Source organism: Anolis carolinensis, unplaced genomic scaffold (assembly GCF_035594765.1).
Source record: "Anolis carolinensis isolate JA03-04 unplaced genomic scaffold, rAnoCar3.1.pri scaffold_14, whole genome shotgun sequence".
NCBI lineage: Eukaryota > Metazoa > Chordata > Lepidosauria > Squamata > Dactyloidae > Anolis > Anolis carolinensis.
The window spans coordinates 2,242,084-2,262,661 of record NW_026943825.1 but is presented as its reverse complement, the minus strand read 5'-3'; the positions used below and the strand labels follow the sequence as shown (position 1 = coordinate 2,262,661).

The 20,578-nt window shown below is 35.8% G+C and overlaps 1 protein-coding gene across 2 annotated transcripts in view; it reads right to left on the bottom strand.

The window, feature by feature from the left end:
• Positions 1-20,578, bottom strand: part of kcnj10 (potassium inwardly rectifying channel subfamily J member 10) — a 51,239-nt gene that overhangs the window by 15,844 nt on the left and 14,817 nt on the right. The gene's annotated exons all lie outside the window — the stretch shown is intronic.

Genomic DNA, 20,578 nt, shown 5'->3' with positions numbered 1-20,578 from the left:
CTGCCTCTGTGCACCAAAAGCACAAGCAAAGCACCCCTGACAGATGGCCACCCTGCCTCAATGTTAATAATAATAATAATAATAAGAATAATAATAATAATAATAATAAAGAGGGTTGGAAGAGACCCCTTGGGCCATTGAGTCCAACCCCCTTCTGCCTCTATGCACCAAAAGCACAAGCAAAGCACCCCTGACAGATGGCCACCCAGCCTCAATGTTATTATTATTATTATTATTATTATTATTATTATTATTATTAATAATAATAAGGGTTGTAAGAGAAGAAGAGACCCCTTGAGTCATTTAGCCCAACCCCCTTCTGCCCTTGTGCCGTGGGGGCCGGATAAATAGCTTCGATGGGCCGCATCCGGCCCCCGGGCCTTAGTTTGGGGACCCTTGGCCTAGGGGATAAAAGCCTCATCACTTAAAGGTTGGGTTGCTGACCTGAAAGCTGCCAGGTTCGAATCCCACCTGGGGAGAGTGCGAATGAGCTCCCTCTATTAGCTCCAGGTCCATGCGGGGACATGAGAGAAGCCATCAAAACAGACGGCCAATTCTCTCACTCCAAAAGCAACTCCGGTTGCTCCTGTATTACAATATAATATTATTAATATTATATGTATATACAATATGTTATAATTACTATATATTATTATGTTATAAATTATGTTATAAAACTGAGGGCAGGGGCCAGGTAAATGACCTTGGAGGGCCGCATCCGGTGTTATGGTTGAGCCTTATGGCTCCGATACTGGGAGACGTGGTCGTAAGACTCCTCGGGAGTCAGACTCTCTTGAGGAGCGAGAAAGGAAACGGCTCCGGGACTTATTTGCAGAACCAACAGACGAAGACTCCTTTGAGGGTTTTACCGAGAGAATGGAGGAAGAGATGGTTAGCTCAGAGGAGGATGACATGGAATGGACTCATGGGAGGGAGGATTTGGGTGCCACCGGCAATGATAGCATGGGAGGCGATTGGCGGGTTGCAGGATTAGACCCGTGGACGAGCTGGAGGGATGGAACGGGATCCACAGCTGGGGATGGTGTGGGGCGTAGTCAAAGGTGTTGTAGTTCTGATGAGGATGATGAGGATGAGGCACCTGGAATTAGGGTAACAGCTGACAGCGATGAGGAGTTGTAACTGGCATAAAATGGGGTTTAGAATCCAGGGCTAATTGCGTTGGGCAAGGTAATCTGGACGAACGCTTGGGCTCTTGTTGGGAATTTCCTGAAGACGGGTGTGATTCGTTTGCTGAATACCTTGGACCTCCGTCGTCTTTTTGACGGACATTAATTGCCCACTCTGGATTGACGCTGGACTGACTGACTGACTACGACCTTGGACTATCCCTTCTGTGATTATCGTTGGAACTGGTGAACTAAAGACGTCTGTACCTGGCCTTCGACCTTGGACCGGATTGGGACCCCGCTGACTGCTTCTGCCCTGATTGATGTGTTTGGACCCGGAGTTCACTTGCTGCACGGAGGAGTAACATCTTAGTTAATCAACCACAGCTGTTGAGTAGCAGAGAGTAATCTGCTGCCAGTTATTTATGTTTCATTGAATCTTAGTTTACCAGTTTTTGTTTGTTTTAAGAGCCAGGCTGAAGTAAGCATTTTTGGTTTAACCCGGATTAAACTCCCGTTTAATCCGGTTTATCTTTTGAACTGTTTTTTAGTGTCTTTTCATATTGAAGGCGAGTCTTTGCCTAGCCCTTTGTCTTTTACGGGCATTTTTGGTTCTGTATCTTTAATAAACTGTGTTGAATCTTATCTGGTGGCGTTCTGTCTGTGACATCCGGCCCCCGGGCCTTAGTTTGGGGACCCCTGGTCTGAAGGATTGTGAACCGGCCCTCTGCTTTATAAGTTTGAGGACCCCTGATATAGAGGTTCTCCATCCCTGCATAACCACCACCTGAGGAAGACTACACAGTCGAAACCGGTCTGGATGGCGACTAACCTTGGACTTTGTGTTGTCGAAGGCTTTCATGGCCAGGATCACAGGGTTGTTGTGTGTCTTTCGGGCTGTGTGGCCATGTTCCAATTCATGTGGCCAATTCACCATGGAAAAAGAAAAGGAAGGAAAACTGCCATTTCTAGATGTTCTGGTCATCCGCAAACCCAATCAACAATTGGGCCACACAGTTTACAGAAAACCTACACACACAGATAGATACCTTCATAAAAACTCCAACCATCACCCAAGTCAAAAAAGGAGCACAATCAAAGCCCTGACAGACCGTGCACAAAGAATCTGCGAACCTCACCTCCTCCAAGGTGAACTCAACCACCTAAACTGGGCTCTACAGGCCAATGGAGACTCCACCACAGACATCAGAAGAGCTGCAAGGCCAAGAACAAGCCACGAGAGTCAAGGGAAAGATCCACCCAGAGGAAAGGTGTTCTTACCATACATCAAGGGAACTACTGACCGCATAGGGAAGCTGATGAAGAAGCACAACCTACAAACCATCTACAGACCCACGAAGAAAATCCAACAAATGCTACGGTCAGCGAAGGACAAGAGGGATCCTCTCTCTTCTGCAGGAGTCTACCGGATACCATGCAGCTGTGGACAAGTCTACATAGGGACCACCAAACGCAGCGCCCAAACAAGAGTCAAAGAACATGAAAGGCACTGCAGACTAATTCAACCAGAGAAATCAGCCATAGCAGAGCATTTGATGAACCAGCCTGGACACAGAATACTATTTGAGAACACAAAAATGCTGGACCATTCTAACAACTATCATGTCAGACTACACAGAGAAGCCATTGAAATCCACAAGCATGTGGACAACTTCAACAGAAAGGAAGAAACCATGAAAATGAACAAAATCTGGCTACCAGTATTAAAAAACTCAAGAATCAGAACAGTAAATAAAAAGCAATACTCTAAAAACAGAGGATTTCCAGACATGAATCAACCTAGGGCAGTTAACGACTCTAAACAAAGGATGCCCCAGAGGCAGGAAGAAGACAGCAGATAAGCTTTTCAATGCTAATTAAAGTGATTAACTACACACATTCACACTGACCTCTCTCACCCTAGACTTTCCACAGATATATATTTACCTCTTTGCTTAGTTTTCTCCATACCTCACAACCTCTGAGGATGCCTGCCATAGATGTGGGCGAAACGTCAGGAGAGAATGCTTCTGGAACATGGCCACACAGCCCGAAAGACACACAACAACCCTGTAACCTTGGACTTGTTTAAAACATTGGATTTCATAAAAGGATTCACTTACTTGGACGTTTAAATTTGGACTCACGATTAGTGACTTATACAGTCCTTCATGTGGAACATGAACTCTGGTTGGCATTGGACTCACAAACCCTGAATATAGAGTTTTACTTTCTATGAATGTACGTGCGTTGGTAACACATGGATTATATTTTGGTTTAATTACTGTTTGATAGTTCATATTATTGGATTACATTTCTAGCTATAGTGGCCTCTTGCCTATGCATTTCAGGGAATCCCTTCTTTGTATTCCCAAACTGAATATCACCATCTACATCAGAGAATGAATGCAGTTCGAAACCACTTCAACTGCCATGGCTCAAGAACACGATGTAAAACAAATTGGGGGGGAAAAATCTGTTCCTGGTTCGAAAGTGTTATTTCCTATTTAATTGTGTGGTGCTTACCGTATATAAGCCGACCCGAATATAAGCCGAGGCACCTAATTTTACTACAAAAAAACTGGGAAAACTTTGACTCCAGTATAAGCTGAGATACCAATAAAATTACATTACCATATATACTCAAGTATAAGCCGACCCGAATATAAGCTGAGGCACCTAATTTTACTACAAAAAAACAGAACACACTGACTCCAGTATAAGCCAAGATACCAATAAAATTACATTACCGTATATACTCGAGTATAAGCCCACCCGAATATAAGCCGAGGCACCTAATTTTACCACAAAAAAACCTGGGAAAACATTGACTCCAGTATAAGCCGAGATACCAATAAAATTACATTACCGTATATACTCAAGTATAAGCTGACCCGAATATAAGCCGAGGCACCTAATTTTACCACAAAAAAACCTGGGAAAACATTGACTCCAGTATAAGCCGAGATACCAATAAAATTACATTACCGTATATACTCAAGTATAAGCCGACCCGAATATAAGCCGAGGCACCTAATTTTACCACAAAAAAACCTGGGAAAACATTGACTCCAGTATAAGCCGAGATACCAATAAAATTACATTACTGTATATACTCGAGTATAAGCCAACCCAAATATAAGCCAAGGCACCTAATTTTACCACAAAAAAACCTGGGAAAACATTGACTCCAGTATAAGCCGAGATACCAATAAAATTACATTACCGTATATACTCAAGTATAAGCCGACCCAAATATAAGCCGAGGCACCTAATTTTACCACAAAAAACCCTGGGAAAACATTGACTCCAGTATAAGCCGAGATACCAATAAAATTACATTACCATATATACTTGAGTATAAGCCGACCCGAATATAAGCCGAGGCACCTAATTTTACCACAAAAAAACCTGGGAAAACATTGACTCCAGTATAAGCCGAGATACCAATAAAATTACATTACCATATATAATTGAGTATAAGCCCACCCGAATATAAGCCGAGGCACCTAATTTTACTACAAAAAACTGGGAAAACTTTGACTCCAGTATAAGCCGAGATACCAATAAAATTACATTACCGTATATACTCGAGTATAAGCCGACCCAAATATAAGCCGAGGCACCTAATTTTACTACAAAAAAACTGAGAACACATTGACTCCAGTATAAGCCGAGATACCAATAAAATTACATTACCATATATACTCGAGTATAAGCCGACCCGAATATAAGCTGACGCACCTAATTTTACTACAAATAAACTGAAAAAACATTGACTCCAGTATCAGCTGAGATACCAATAAAATTACATTACTGTATATACTCGAGTATAAGCCGACCCGAATATAAGCCGAGGCACTTAATTTTACTACAAAAAAACCTGAGAAAACATTGACTCCAGTATAAGCCGAGGGTGGTAAATTTCAGAAATAAAAATAGATGTAATAAGAATAAGATCAGAGTGAAATAATAAATGTATTATTAATAATAATAAAAATAGAGTAAAATAAATGTAATAGTAGCAACAATAATAGAGAAAAATAATAAATGTAATAATACCAATAATAATAGAGAAAAATAATAAATGGACCATATACAGTAGAGTCTCACTTATCCAAGCTAAACGGGCAGGCAGAACCTTGGATAAGCGAATATCTTGGATAATAAGGAGGGATTGAGGAAAAGCCTATTAAACATCAAATTAGGTTATGATTTTACAAATTAAGCCCCAAAACATCATGTTATACAACAAATTTGTCAGAAAAAGTAGATCAATACGCAGTAATAGTATGTTCTAATTAGTGTATTTGTGAATTTCGCACCAAAATATCATGATATATTGAAAACATTGACTACAAAAATGGCTTGGATAAGCGAGGCTTGGATAAGTGAGACTCTACTGTAGTTCAATACGCAGTCATGTTATGTTGCAATTACTGTATTTACGAATTTAGCACCAAAATATCACGATATATTGAAATCATTGACTACAAAAATTGCTTGGGTAATCCAGAGTATGAATTTAGCACCAAAATATTACAATATATTGAAAACATTGACTACAAAAATGGCTTGGATAATCCAGAGGCTTGGATAAGTGAGACTCTACTGTATTCTCGAGTGTAAGCTGACCCAAATATAAGCCAACCAGGACCCTCACCTGAGTATAAGCCGAAGGGGGCTTTTTCAGTCTTAAAAAAAGGGCTGAAAAACTAGGCTTATACTCGAGTATATACAGTAGAACCAATTAGGAAATGGCATAAGCACTTTGCATTGTTTTAAACTTGTATATTGTGTTTTATGACTGTTTTAACTGTTTTAATTGTTTTAGTTTATTGTATATCAGTGTAACGTCATCAATTGCCACTTGTAAGCCGCCCTGAGTCCCCTCGGGTGAGAAGGGCGGGGTATAAATAATTGAAATAATAAAATAATATAATAATAATAATAATAATAATAATAATAATAATAATAATAATAATTTCTAACCCAGGAACATAGTTTAACACGGGATCTTGGGAGTTGTAGTTTTACAAAGTCATCAGCTTTCTCTACCCAAACGACACCGCTCAGGAATAGACTCTCCTTCTTTGGAGGCCAGGGCAGCTTTCAATAGGTTTCGGGTTGAAGTCGGGAGAAGGTACTGGCAGCGGATCCTGGCCGGTGTTCTCTCCTTATCCGAAATCTGAGTTGACCACCTGCCTTGGCAGCCAGTGGGCAGTGGCTCTGGTTCCATGTCAACGCGTGGCTGGGATCTCCTCCAAGCAAATGTTAAGGAAGAGGGGGAGTGGAGAGCCACCCACTCGCGGCTCCAAAGAAGAGGGCCTTGTTCCCGCCGCTTGGCACCCGTTGCCCGGTTGGGTCCAGGAGACGCATGAAACGATAAGTCACAAACTGCATTGGACGCTGAAGCATCATGAGGGTACCTCTGAGCATGGACAGAGTGCCTTTCACTTCTGAGCTCCAGTATCCGATGTCAGGAGGACCTTCTAATCTGAGAGTTACTGTATATACTCGAGTATAAGCCTAGCTTTTCAGCCCTTTTTTTAAGACTGAAAAAGCCCCCCTCGGCTTATACTCGGTTGGCTTATATTTGGGACAGCTTATACTCGAGAATATATGGTACATTTATTATTTTTCTCTATTATTATTGGTATTGTTACCTTTATTATTTTTCTCTATTATTATCGGTATTATTACCTTTATTATTTTTCTCTATTATTATCGGTATTATTACCTTTATTATTTTTCTCTATTATTATTGGTATTATTACCTTTATTATTTTTCTCTATTATTATTGGTATTATTACCTTTATTATTTTTCTCTATTATTATTGGCATTATTACCTTTATTATTTTTCTCTATTATTATCGGCATTATTACCTTTATTATTTTTCTCTATTATTATTGGTATTATTACCTTTATTATTTTTCTCTATTATTATTGGCATTATTACATTTATTATTTTTCTCTATTATTATTGGCATTATTACATTTATTATTTTTCTCTATTATTATTGGTATTATTACCTTTATTATTTTTCTCTATTATTATCGGTATTATTACCTTTATTATTTTTCTCTATTATTATCGGTATTATTACCTTTATTATTTTTCTCTATTATTATCGGTATTATTACCTTTATTATTTTTCTCTATTATTATTGGTATTATTACCTTTATTATTTTTCTCTATTATTATTGGTATTATTACCTTTATTATTTTTCTCTATTATTATTGGCATTATTACCTTTATTATTTTTCTCTATTATTATTGGTATTATTACCTTTATTATTTTTCTCTATTATTATCGGTATTATTACCTTTATTATTTTTCTCTATTATTATCGGTATTATTACATTTATTATTTTTCTGTATTATTATCGGCATTATTACATTTATTATTTTTCTCTATTATTATTGGTATTATTACCTTTATTATTTTTCTCTATTATTATTGGCATTATTACATTTATTATTTTTCTCTATTATTATTGGTATTATTACCTTTATTATTTTTCTCTATTATTATTGGCATTATTACATTTATTATTTTTCTCTATTATTATTGGTATTATTACATTTATTATTTTTCTCTATTATTATCGGCATTATTACATTTATTATTTTTCTCTATTATTATCGGCATTATTACATTTATTATTTTTCTCTATTATTATTGGCATTGTTACATTTATTATTTTTCTCTATTATTATCGGCATTATTACATTTATTATTTTTCTCTATTATTATTGGCATTGTTACATTTATTATTTTTCTCTATTATTGGCAGTTTACCACCAAAATATCACGATGTATTGAAAACATTGACTACAAAAATGCGTTGGATAATCCAGAACGCTGGATAAGAGAACCTAACAAATATAGACTGGTGGACTTCACCAAACGTTGGATGGAAGCTCTGAGGATGCCTGCCATAAATGTGGGCGAAACGTCAGGAGGGAATGCTTCTGGAACATGGCCAGATAGCCTGGAAAACATACAACAACCCTCTCCATGATGCTTTGGTTGTACTTCTTGGGCTTGGACTAGATGACCCCTGTGGTCTCCAACCTAGATGGTGGTGCTATCCTTCCATCCAGACAATTCCTCAATCCTGCTTGCAGAAAGTCAAGGCTTTTCTCTTGAAACCCAGATGCAATTTTTGGATACACAACAACAAGGAGGGAAGGCTGGCAACAAGAACCCCAAAGTGGCAGACAAAGGCAGCATTGTGGAGAGACGGATCAGTTTTCTCACCTGAAGACATTCGGAGAGATGGAGAGGAGAAAAAGACATTTTTTTTAAAACAAAAATATTTGGCTGTTGTAAGAAGGAAGCAGGTAAAACAAGGAAAGGCAGCAAGCTTGCTTTGCTACAGGATGGGAGGAGAGGAGAGTGCTGTAGGCTTTGGAACAGGAGAAAAGAGCTTGCCTCCTCCTCTATAGGAAATGCTTTCAGATATTCAAACATGTCCCGCTCAGGTTTTTCTTCCCCAAGATAAACATCCCCATCTCCTTACGTTTCTTCTCATAGGGATACATGGATAATAATAATAATAATAATAATAATTTTATTCTTAGATCCCGCCCCATCTCCCCGGAGGGACTCGGGGCGGCTTACATGGGGCCATGCCCAGACACGACAGCACAAATCAGATAAAACATTAAACCGAGCAGTAAAAACTTCAACATGATTAAAAACAGTCATAAAAGTCAATATACACAATAATATTAAAATCCCGATTTGGGTCAAAAGATCCAGGCCAAGGTGCAAAGCAATATCAAATTTCTAGACTTTTGGTCATTTTGGTCGCCCTTCTCCGGACACTGCCCTGCTTCTTGAACTTTGCTTTCCTAGAACTAGACACTCAATTATTTCAAGCGAGATCTAACCAAACCAGAATAGAGTCGCTCTGTTATTTCTCTCAATCTAGATCATTGATTCCCAAAGTGGGCGCTACTGCCCCCCGGTGGGCGCTGGAGCAATCTAGAGGGGCGGTGATGGCACCTATTAGGACACGGAGGCGGAGCCAGGGGAGGGGCAGGGCCTCTTCTCAAGTGCCAGAGACAGGGCTGAGCCTCTATATCTCTCCTGAGAGGCCTTTTAGGACTAAAGGGTGGGGCTAAGGATGGGGGCGGGGCCTCCTTCCAAGAGCCCGAAACAGGGCTGAGCCTCTATACCTCTCCTGGGAGGCCCTGAAGGGGACTCAGGGCGGATCACAATGAACACATATATGGCAAACATTCAATGCCAACAGACAAACAACATATATAGACAGACACAGAGGCATTTAACATTTTTTTCCAGCTTCACGGTTCCGGCCACAGGGGGAGCTGTTGCTTCACCGTCCACTAGTGGCTGTACTTCCTCATTCCTTTCCTCGTGTTTTGCTGGCAGTTTTTATGATGTTGTAAATTAGTTAAATTAGCCTCCCGCATAAAGCGTACCTAAATTTCCCTACTTGACAGATGCGACTGTCTTTTGGGGCTGCATAGGTCAACAGCAAGCCGGGCTATTTCATGGTCAGGGGCTTAACCCGACCCGGGCTTCGAGCTCATGACCTCTCGGTCAGTAGTGATTTGTTGCAGCTGGTTACTAGCCAGCTGCGCCACAGCCCGGCATGAGCCTGCCCACTGTCTCTCCCTTAACCCTTTCCTACCCTTTCCTATGGCACACAGATCACAGAGGAATTGATCAGCAACTGAACAATGGAGAGAATTCACCATGGTTGACAAGAGTTGTACTTGACCGACATTCAGAGCTGAATTATCCAATGCAAAAGGGACCTTAGTGTCCAGTTTGGTGCCCTGCTTTTGCCTTATGCAAGAGGACTCTCAAAGCGTGTCTGTTCGTGGCCGAATCCCATGCCCTTCTCCTGACCGCTGACCAGGCTATCTGGCTTCGATCTCTTCTTTGAACGGGAACGTGTCCCATTTTAAGTCCTAATCCTCGCTTTTCCTCCTACGGAAAGAGAAAGAGGCCTCCCTTGACACCAACACACACACACATCCATTTCTTTTCTTTCTAGTGAAGTCCAGTCCCTGCTGAAGCTGATAAAGCGAAAGAGACGAGGTTTTGTTAAGGATGAATTTCCCATGAAATCCGGCCTTCCCACGGGAGAATTTTTTTATCAACTCGGCGAGGAAAGAGCACGTACAATGGCACTTTCCCCCAAACCAGTCCGATCACTTTGGGCATTTCCACTCTTTTCGATGCCGGGATCGCAGGCTCAAGACTGTTCAGGAAGAAGATTTCTGGGACAAAACCAGAGACCAAAGAACAAAAGTCTTATTAAGCTATTATTATTGGTATTACTACATTTATTATTTTACTCTATTACATTTATTATTTTTCTCTATTATTATTGGTATTACTACATTTATTATTTTACTCTATTACATTTATTATTTTTCTCTATTATTATTGGTATTATTACATTTATTATTTTACTCTATTACATTTATTATTTTTCTCTATTATTGGTATTATTACATTGATTATTTTACTCTATTACATTTATTACTTTTCTCTATTATTATTGGTATTATTACATTTATTATTTTTCTCTATTATTATTGGTATTATTACATTTATTATTTTACTCTATTATTATTGGTATTATTACATTTATTATTTTACTCTATTACATTTATTATTTTTCTCTATTATTATTGGTATTATTACATTTATTATTTTACTCTATTATTATTGGTATTATTACATTTATTATTTTACTCTATTACATTTATTATTTTTCTCTGTTATTATTGGTATTATTACATTTATTATTTTTCTCTATTATTATTGGTATTATTACATTTATTATTTTTCTCTATTATTATTGGTATTATTACATTTATTATTTTTCTCTATTATTATTGGTATTACTACATTTATTATTTTACTCTATTATTACATTTATTAATTTTCTCTATTATTATTGGATTTATGGATCTACCGTATATACTTGAGTATAAGCCGACCGGAATATAAGCCGAGGCACCTAATTTAACCACAAAATAAACTGGGAAAACATTGACTCCAGTATAAGCCGAGATACCGATAAAATTACCATATATACCCGAGTATAAGCCGACCCAAATATAAGCCGAGGCACCTAATTTTACCACAAAATAAACTGGGAAAACATTGACTCCAGTATAAGTCAAGATACCAATAAAATTACATTACCGTATATACTCAAGTATAAGCCAACCCGAATATAAGCCGAGGCACCTAATTTTACCACCAAAAAAACTGGGAAAACATTGACTCCAGTATAAGCCGAGATACCAATAAAATTACATTACCATATATACTTGAGTATAAGCCGACCCGAATATAAGCTGAGGCACCTAATTTTACCACAAAAAAACTGGGAAAACATTGATTCCAGTATAAACCGAGATACCAATAAAATTACGTTACCGTATATACTCGAGTATAAGCCGACCCGAATATAAGCTGAGGCACCTAATTTTACCACAAAAACACTGACTCAAGTATAAGCCGAGATATCAATAAAATTACATTAATTGAGGCATCAGTAGTTTAAATGTTTTTGAATTTTTACATCAAACTGTAATTTAAGGTATGAGTGTCCAACTCTGATCAAATCATTATTTTCATCTTCTTCAATGTATAATTCTTCAATAATAATAAACATAGAGTAAAATAAATGTAATGGTAACAATAATAATAAATGTAATAATAGAGTAAAATAATAAATGTAACAATACCAATAATAATAGAGAAAAATAATAAATGCAATAATAGAGTAAAATAATAAATGTAATAACCATAATAATATTGGAGTGAAATAATAAATGTATTAATAATAATAAAAATAGAGTAAAATAAATGTAAGAGTAACAATAATAATAGAGAAAAATAATAAATGTAATAATAGAGTAAAATAATAAATGTAATAACCATAATAATATTGGAGTGAAATAATAAATGTATTAATAATAATAAAATAGAGTAAAATAAATGTAAGAGTAACAATAATAATAGAGAAAAATAATAAATGTAATAATAGAGTAAAATAATAAATGTAATAACCATAATAATATTGGAGTGAAATAATAAATGTATTAATAATAATAAAAATAGAGTAAAATAAATGTAAGAGTAACAATAATAATAGAGAAAAATAATAAATGTAATAATAGAGTAAAATAATAAATGTAATAACCATAATAATATTGGAGTGAAATAATAAATGTATTAATAATAATAAAAATAGAGTAAAATAAATGTAAGAGTAACAATAATAATAGAGAAAAATAATAAATGTAATAATAGAGTAAAATAATAAATGTAATAACCATAATAATATTGGAGTGAAATAATAAATGTATTAATAATAATAAAATAGAGTAAAATAAATGTAAGAGTAACAATAATAATAGAGAAAAATAATAAATGTAATAATAGAGTAAAATAATAAATGTAATAACCATAATAATATTGGAGTGAAATAATAAATGTATTAATAATAATAAAAATAGAGTAAAATAAATGTAAGAGTAACAATAATAATAGAGAAAAATAATAAATGTAATAATAGAGTAAAATAATAAATGTAATAACCATAATAATATTGGAGTGAAATAATAAATGTATTAATAAAAATAAAAATAGAGTAAAATAAATGTAAGAGTAACAATAATAATAGAGAAAAATAATAAATGTAATAATAGAGTAAAATAATAAATGTAATAACCATAATAATATTGGAGTGAAATAATAAATGTATTAATAATAATAAAAATAGAGTAAAATAAATGTAAGAGTAACAATAATAATAGAGTAAAATAATAAATGTAATGATACCAATAATAATAGAGAAAAATAATAACTGTACTGTATATACTCAAGTATAAGCCGACCAGGACCCTCACTCGAGTATAAGACGAGGAGGGCTTTTTCAGTCCTAAAACTCGGCTTATACTTGAGTATATACGGTAATTTGGCAACCAACTCAATTCATTCCTGTAAATTTTAGCAACCTGCTTCTCCCTTAGCCAAGCTGGAGATTTGCACCCAACTGTTTCTTTTTCTCCAGAGCACAGCCTTTCCATGAACTAAAGAATTTATATCTTTGCCTCCTTGTTTTGTGAGCTGACCCATAAAAAAATGGGAGATTTTGGGGTTGAGATCGGGAAGCTTTTATATATTTAGCAGCGTGGGTGCAGCTGTGTTTGTTCATGCTTTCTCGGAGAGCGTGTTGTGATTTCTACCCCGGGGCGAAATGTTTGCGCATCCGCGAGACAATACAAACCAGTGCATTTGCAAAATGGGAAGACTTATGAATGAATGAAAAATATGGAGTCAAAATTGGCTTGAGATTTGGACTACAGTTCCGGACACCAAGGTTCAAATTCCCACCTGTGATAGCGGCACCATAAGTTGAAAAGACTTGAAGGCACGTAACAACAAAGCATGAATTACAGACCTCACAACTTCTGAGGATGTCTGCCATAGATGTGGGCGAAACATCAGGAGAGAATGCTTCTGGAAAATGGTCATACAGACCAGAAAACTCACAGCAATTCAGTGATTCTGGCCATGAAAGCCTTCAACAACACAATGAATTACAGTGCTTAATTTGTAAAATCATAACCTATTTTGATGTTTAATAGGCTTCTCCTTAATCCCTCCTTATTATTATTATTACAGTAGAGTCTCACTTATCCAACATAAACGGGCTGGCAGAATGTTGGATAAGCGAATAGGTTGGATAATAAGGAGGCATTAAGGAAAAGCCTATTAAACATCAAATTAGGTTATGATTTTACAAATGAAGCACCAAAACATCATGTTAGACAACAAATTTGGCAGAAAAAGTAGTTCTATACGCAGTAATGCTATGTAGTAATTACTGTATTTATGAATTTAGCACCAAAATATCACGATATATTGAAAACATTGACTCCAAAAATGCGTTGGATAATCCAGAATGTTGGATAAGCGAGTGTTGGATAAGTGAGACTCTACTGTATTATTAAACTTTATTTGTACCCCGCTAGCATCTCCCGAAGGACTCGATGCGGCTTACAAAGGCCAAGGCCTCAACACACAATATAACAATACAAAACAAAAGGCAAATTAAAAACAATTAAAACAGTATAAACCACAAGCAATAACAATACGCTAAAACACAATAGAACTGGGCCGGGCCAGAGTAATGGGTACAAGATTAAAAGTGCTGATGTGACCGGTGATATATAAGGCTTCTAGGGCAAGTGCATAATAATAATAATAATAATAATAATAATAATAATAATAATAATAATAATCAGCTAGATAGATTTGTTATTCTTCTTGGCCTTATAAAGATGATAGATGGAGATATGATAATAATAATAATAATAATAATAATAATAATAATAATAATAATAGGTCATAAATAGATAAGATAAATAGATTGCTTGTAATATTATTATTATTATTATTATTATTATTATTATTATTATTATTAAACTTTATTTGTACCCCGCTAGCATCTCCCGAAGGACTCGATGCGGCTTATAAAGGCCAAGGCCTCAACACACAATATAACAATACAAAACAAAAGGCAAATTAAAAACAATTAAAACAGTATAAACCACAAGCAATAACAATATGCTAAAACACAATAGAACTGGGCCGGGCCAGAGTAATGGGTACAAGATTAAAAGTGCTGATGTGACCGGTGATATATAAGGCTTATAGGGCAAGTGCATAATAATAATAATAATAATAATAATCAGCTAGATAGATTTGTTATTCTTCTTGGCCTTATAAAGATGATAGATGGAGATATGATAATAATAATAATAATAATAATAATAATAATAATAATAATAATAATAATAGGTCATAAATAGATAAGATAAATAGATTGCTTGTAATATTATTATTATTATTATTAAACTTTATTTGTACCCCGCTAGCATCTCCCGAAGGACTCGATGCGGCTTACAAAGGCCAAGGCCTCAACACACAATATAACAATACAAAACAAAAGGCAAATTAAAAACAATTAAAACAGTATAAACCACAAGCAATAACAATACGCTAAAACACAATAGAACTGGGCCGGGCCAGAGTAATGGGTACAAGATTAAAAGTGCTGACGTGACCGGTGATATATAAGGCTTCTAGGGCAAGTGCATAATAATAATAATAATAATAATAATAATAATAATAATAATCAGCTAGATAGATTTGTTATTCTTCTTGGCCTTATAAAGATGATAGATGGAGATATGATAATAATAATAATAATAATAATAATAATAATAATAGGTCATAAATAGATAAGATAAATAGATTGCTTGTAATATTATTATTATTATTATTATTATTATTATTAAACTTTATTTGTACCCCGCTAGCATCTCCCGAAGGACTCGATGCGGCTTACAAAGGCCAAGGCCTCAACACACAATATAACAATACAAAACAAAACAAAAGGCAAATTAAAAACAATTAAAACAGTATAAACCACAAGCAATAACAATACGCTATAAACCAACTAGTGCAAGTAATAATAATAAAAATAAAAATAAAAAATAGGAGTTGACTTCCATCTCTTACACCAGGGGTCCCCAAACTAAGGCCCGGGGGCCGGATGCGGCCCTCCAAGGTCATTGACCTGGCCCCCGCCCTCAGTTTTATAATATAATATTTTTATATCAGTTTTAATAATATAATATATTGTATATACATATAATATTGATAATAATCTTACGTTATACAATATAATACTAATAGTAATACCATATAATAATATTAATTATATGTTATATATTACATATTATATAATAATATAGTGGTATAGTTCAATATAGTAATATATAATGCTAATATTGTGTTATGCTAATAATATAATAGATTGTATGTACATACAGCTGCTCTGAGTCCCCTTCGGGGTGAGAAGGGTGGGATATAAATGTAGTAAATAAATGCAGTAAATAAATAATAAACTTTAGACTTAGGCTCGGCCAAAGTTTGACATGACTTGAAGGCACACAATAACAACAACAATCCTAATTAACTTGACTATCTCATTGGTCAGTAGCAGGCCCACACTTCCCACTGAAATCCTAATAGGTTTATGTTGGTTAAAATTGTTTTCATTTTTAAATATTGTATTGTTCTTTCATTGTTCTTGTTCTTATTTATTTATTTATTACACCACTTCTACCCCGCCCTTCTCACCCATCAGGGGACTCAGGGCGGCTTACAGTATAACCATACACATTAAAAACAGTTGTCATCAAATTTAAAAATCCATCAAGATTAAAAATTACAATAAAATTAAGAATATCCATTAAAATATACATAATTATACCTTTAAATATACATTTAAGGCGCTTTCCATGTTCATGTGGGATCTATATTCTTGTTGTTTTTGCACTACAAATAAGACATGTGCGGTGTGCATAGGAATTTGTATTATTTTTTTTCAAATGATAATGCGGCCCCTCAACAGTCTGAAAGATTGTGGACCGGCCCTCGGATTAAAAAGTTTGGGGACCCCTGTCTTACACAGATATTTTGTATCCTCTTACATTTGATCTATTTCTAATAATTGTTTATCTAAATTAGCATCGTTATTTGTTTTTCTCTTAAGTACTTCTTTATCAAGCCCCAATCCGTTTGCCTTTTTGGTATGCCAGTGGAGCTCCTTGAGCAGGAGGGTTGACCTCTCTCTGGAAGGGGCCCCAGTTAACATCCTGGCTGCCGCTCGTTGGACCAGCTGGAACTTCCGAGCCGTTTTCAAGGGCAGCCCCACGTAGAGCGCATTACAGTAGTCCAGTCTGGAGGTGACCAAGGCATGGACCACCCCGGCCAGTTGGCGCACGAGTCTCAATTGTGCCAAGGCCCTCCCAGACACCGCCTAGGACGCCTGAGCCTCGAGCGTAAGCGATGAATCCAAGAGACTCCCAGACTGCGGACCTGTGGCTTCAGGGGGAGTGGGACCCGGTCCAGCACAGGTTGCCACCCTACACCCCGGTCAGGATTACGAACGATCGACCAGGAGGACCTCTGTCTTGTCGGGATTGATCTTCAGCTTGTTCCTCCTCATCCAGATAGACACAGCGGCCAGGCAAGATATTCGCTTATCCAAGGTTCTGCCGGCCCGTTTATGTTGGATAAGTGAGACTCTACTGCAGGGGTCCCCAAACTAAGGCCCGGGGGCCGGATGTGGCCCTCCGAGGTCATTGACCTGGCCCCCGCCCTCAGTTTCATAACATAATATACTAGCTGTGCCCGGCCACGCGTTGCTGTGGCAAAGTGGTGGTGGTATTGGTTAAAAATTGTTGTGTAATTTTTATTTGATGTTATTTGTATTTTTTTAATTAATTTTATTGTAAGTTATCTTTTTATTTATTATATTTTGTTATTTCCTTGTACTATTTTTAGTTATTTTCTGTTATTATAGTATTTTATTGTATTAATTTTTTAGTGTTTTTTATTATTTTTTAGTGTTTTTTATTATGTTTTATTGGGTTGCTAGGAGACCAAGTTGGAGGAGCTTAGCCTTCTAACTGGCAGCAACTGGTTAAAAGCCATTATTCCTCTCTCTCTAATTAGGACTTTATTTTTCCTTTCTTTTTGTTGTATCAACCTAGAGCCGTGGATGATGGGTTGTGTTGTCAAATTTCGAGGTTGGGGGGCCTGTAGTATTGTTGTTTTGTGAGTCGCCGTGATGCCATCACTCTTTTATATATATAGATTGTATATACATATAATATTGATAATAATATTATAATGTAATACAATATAACAGTAATAATCATACCATATAATAATATTAATTATATATTCTATATTACATATAATATTACTAATAATATTACAGTATAGTGGTATAGTTTAATATAGTAATATTTAATGCTAATATTGTGCTATGCTAATAATATAATATATTGTATGTACATATAATATTGATAATAATATTATAATGTAATACAATATAACACTAATAATCATACCATATAATAATATTAATTATATATTCTATATTACATATAATATTACTAATAATATTACAGTATAGTGGTAGTGGTATAGTTTAATATAGTAATAGTGGTATAGTTTAATATAGTAATATTTAATGCTAATATTGTGCTATGCTAATAATATAATATATTGTATGTACATATAATATTGATAATCATATTATAATGTAATACAATATAACACTAATAATCATACCATATAATAATATTAATTATATATTCTATATTACATATAATATTACTAATAATATTACAGTATAGTGGTATAGTTCAATATAGTAATATTTAATGCTAATATTGTGCTATGCTAATAATATAATATATTGTATGTACATATAATTTGTAAGCCACTCTGAGTCCCCTTTGGGGTGAGAAGGGTGTGATGCAAATGTAGTAAATAAATGCAGTAAATAAATAAATATTAAATAAATAAATTTTAGACTTAGGCTCGCCCAAAGTCTGAAAGGCACACAACAACAACAACAATCCTAACTAACTTGACTATCTCATTGGCCAGAAGCAGGACAACACTTCCATTGAAATCCTGATAAATGTATGTTGGTTAAAATTGTTTTTATTTTTAAATATTGTATTGTTCTTTCATTGTTCTTCTTGTTGTTGTTTTGCACTACAAATAAGACATGTGCAGTGTGCATTGGAATTTGTTTGTATTTTTTTTTTCAAATGATAATCCGGCCCCTCAACAGTCTGAAGGATTGTGGACCGGCCCTCGGCTTAAAAAGTTTGGGGACCCCTGCTCTACTGTATCACGAAAGCTAGGAATGTTGTACATACAGTAGAGTCTCACTTATCCAACACTCGCTCATCCAACATTCTGGATTATCCAACGCATTTTTGTAGTCAATGTTTTCAATATATCGTGATATTTTGGTGCTAAATTTGTAAATACAGTAGAGTCTCACTTATCCAACATAAACGGGCCAGCAGAACGTTGGATAAGCAAATATGTTGGATAATAAGGAGAGATTAAGAAAAAGGCTATTAAACATCAAAATAGGTTATGATTTTATAAATTAAGCACCAAAACATCATGTTATACAACAAATTTGACAGAAAAAGCAGTTCATTACACATTAATGCTATGTAGTAATTACTGTATTTACGAATTCAGCACCAAAATATCACGATATATTGAAAACATTGACTACAAAAATGCGTTGGATAATCCAGAACGTTGGATAAGTGAGTGTTGGATAAGTGAGACTCTACTGTACAGTAATTACTACATAACATTACTGCGTATTGAACTACTTTTTCTGTCAAATTTGTTGTCTAACATGATGTTTTGGTTTTCATTTGTAAAAGCATAACCTAATTTGATGTTTAATAGGCTTTTCCTTAATGCCTCCTTATTATCCAACATATTCGCTTATCCAACGTTCTGCCGGCCCGTTTAGCTTGGATAAGTGAGACTTTACTGTATGTCTCACTAGTGTCATATACCTTCCAAACAGCCTCTGTGCCCTGGCCTGGTCCCTCGATGTCCAAACACAGGATTTAACAAGCTGGTTCTTGTTCCAACTTCTACCAAGTTGCCCTAAAGGAAGGAACTGATTGGGATCGTAATGTTTTCAAGTCCTCCGAGGTTATCCTTTAACCACACTGGCTCAAGGCAAAGTGTGTTGCGTGATCTTTCTGCAGCAACAGGGAAAAATACACTTAGGAGGAAAGCAGGCTTACCTGTGTGCCAATTGAAGCCACCTAAAGCCACCATCGTACCAAAGATGTGGCAGATCTATTTATTTATCTGTTGTGAGGATACCGTTATAATGTATTTTAAAACACAAAGTTAGAAACTTAGTGTTATGCTAAATTTCCTTTGACCAGAAGCTGGCCACTTGGAGAGCCTCTGGTGTCGCTGTGAGAAGGTCCTCCCTTGTGCATGCTCAGGGTGCATCGTAGTCAGTGGTCTGTTGTTTGCTCTTCTCCACACTCGCATGCCGTGAACTCCACTTTGTGGCCCCATTTTTTAAGGTTGACTCTCATCTCGTGGTCCCAGAGCACAGTCTGTTCAGCGCTTTCCAAGTCGCCCAGTCTTCTTTATGCTCAGGAGGGAGTTTCTCATCCGGTATCAGCCCGGGCTGTGGCGCAGGCTGGAGAGCAAGCCAGCTGCAACCACCTGCAATAAATCACTCTGACCAGGAGGTCATGAGTTCAAGGCCTGCTCGGAGCCTATGTTTGTCTTGTCTTTGTTCTATGTTAAAAGGCATTGAATGTTTGCCTATATGTGTAATGTGATCCGCCCTGAGTCCCCTTCGGGGTGAGAAAGAAGGGCAGAATATAAATGCTGTAAATAAATAAATAATAAATAGATTGAGTCTGCCACTTTTGGACTCTCACTTGCTGAGGTGTTCCTGAGAGCATCTCTATAATTTTTTAAAAAATGTATTTGTTTGAC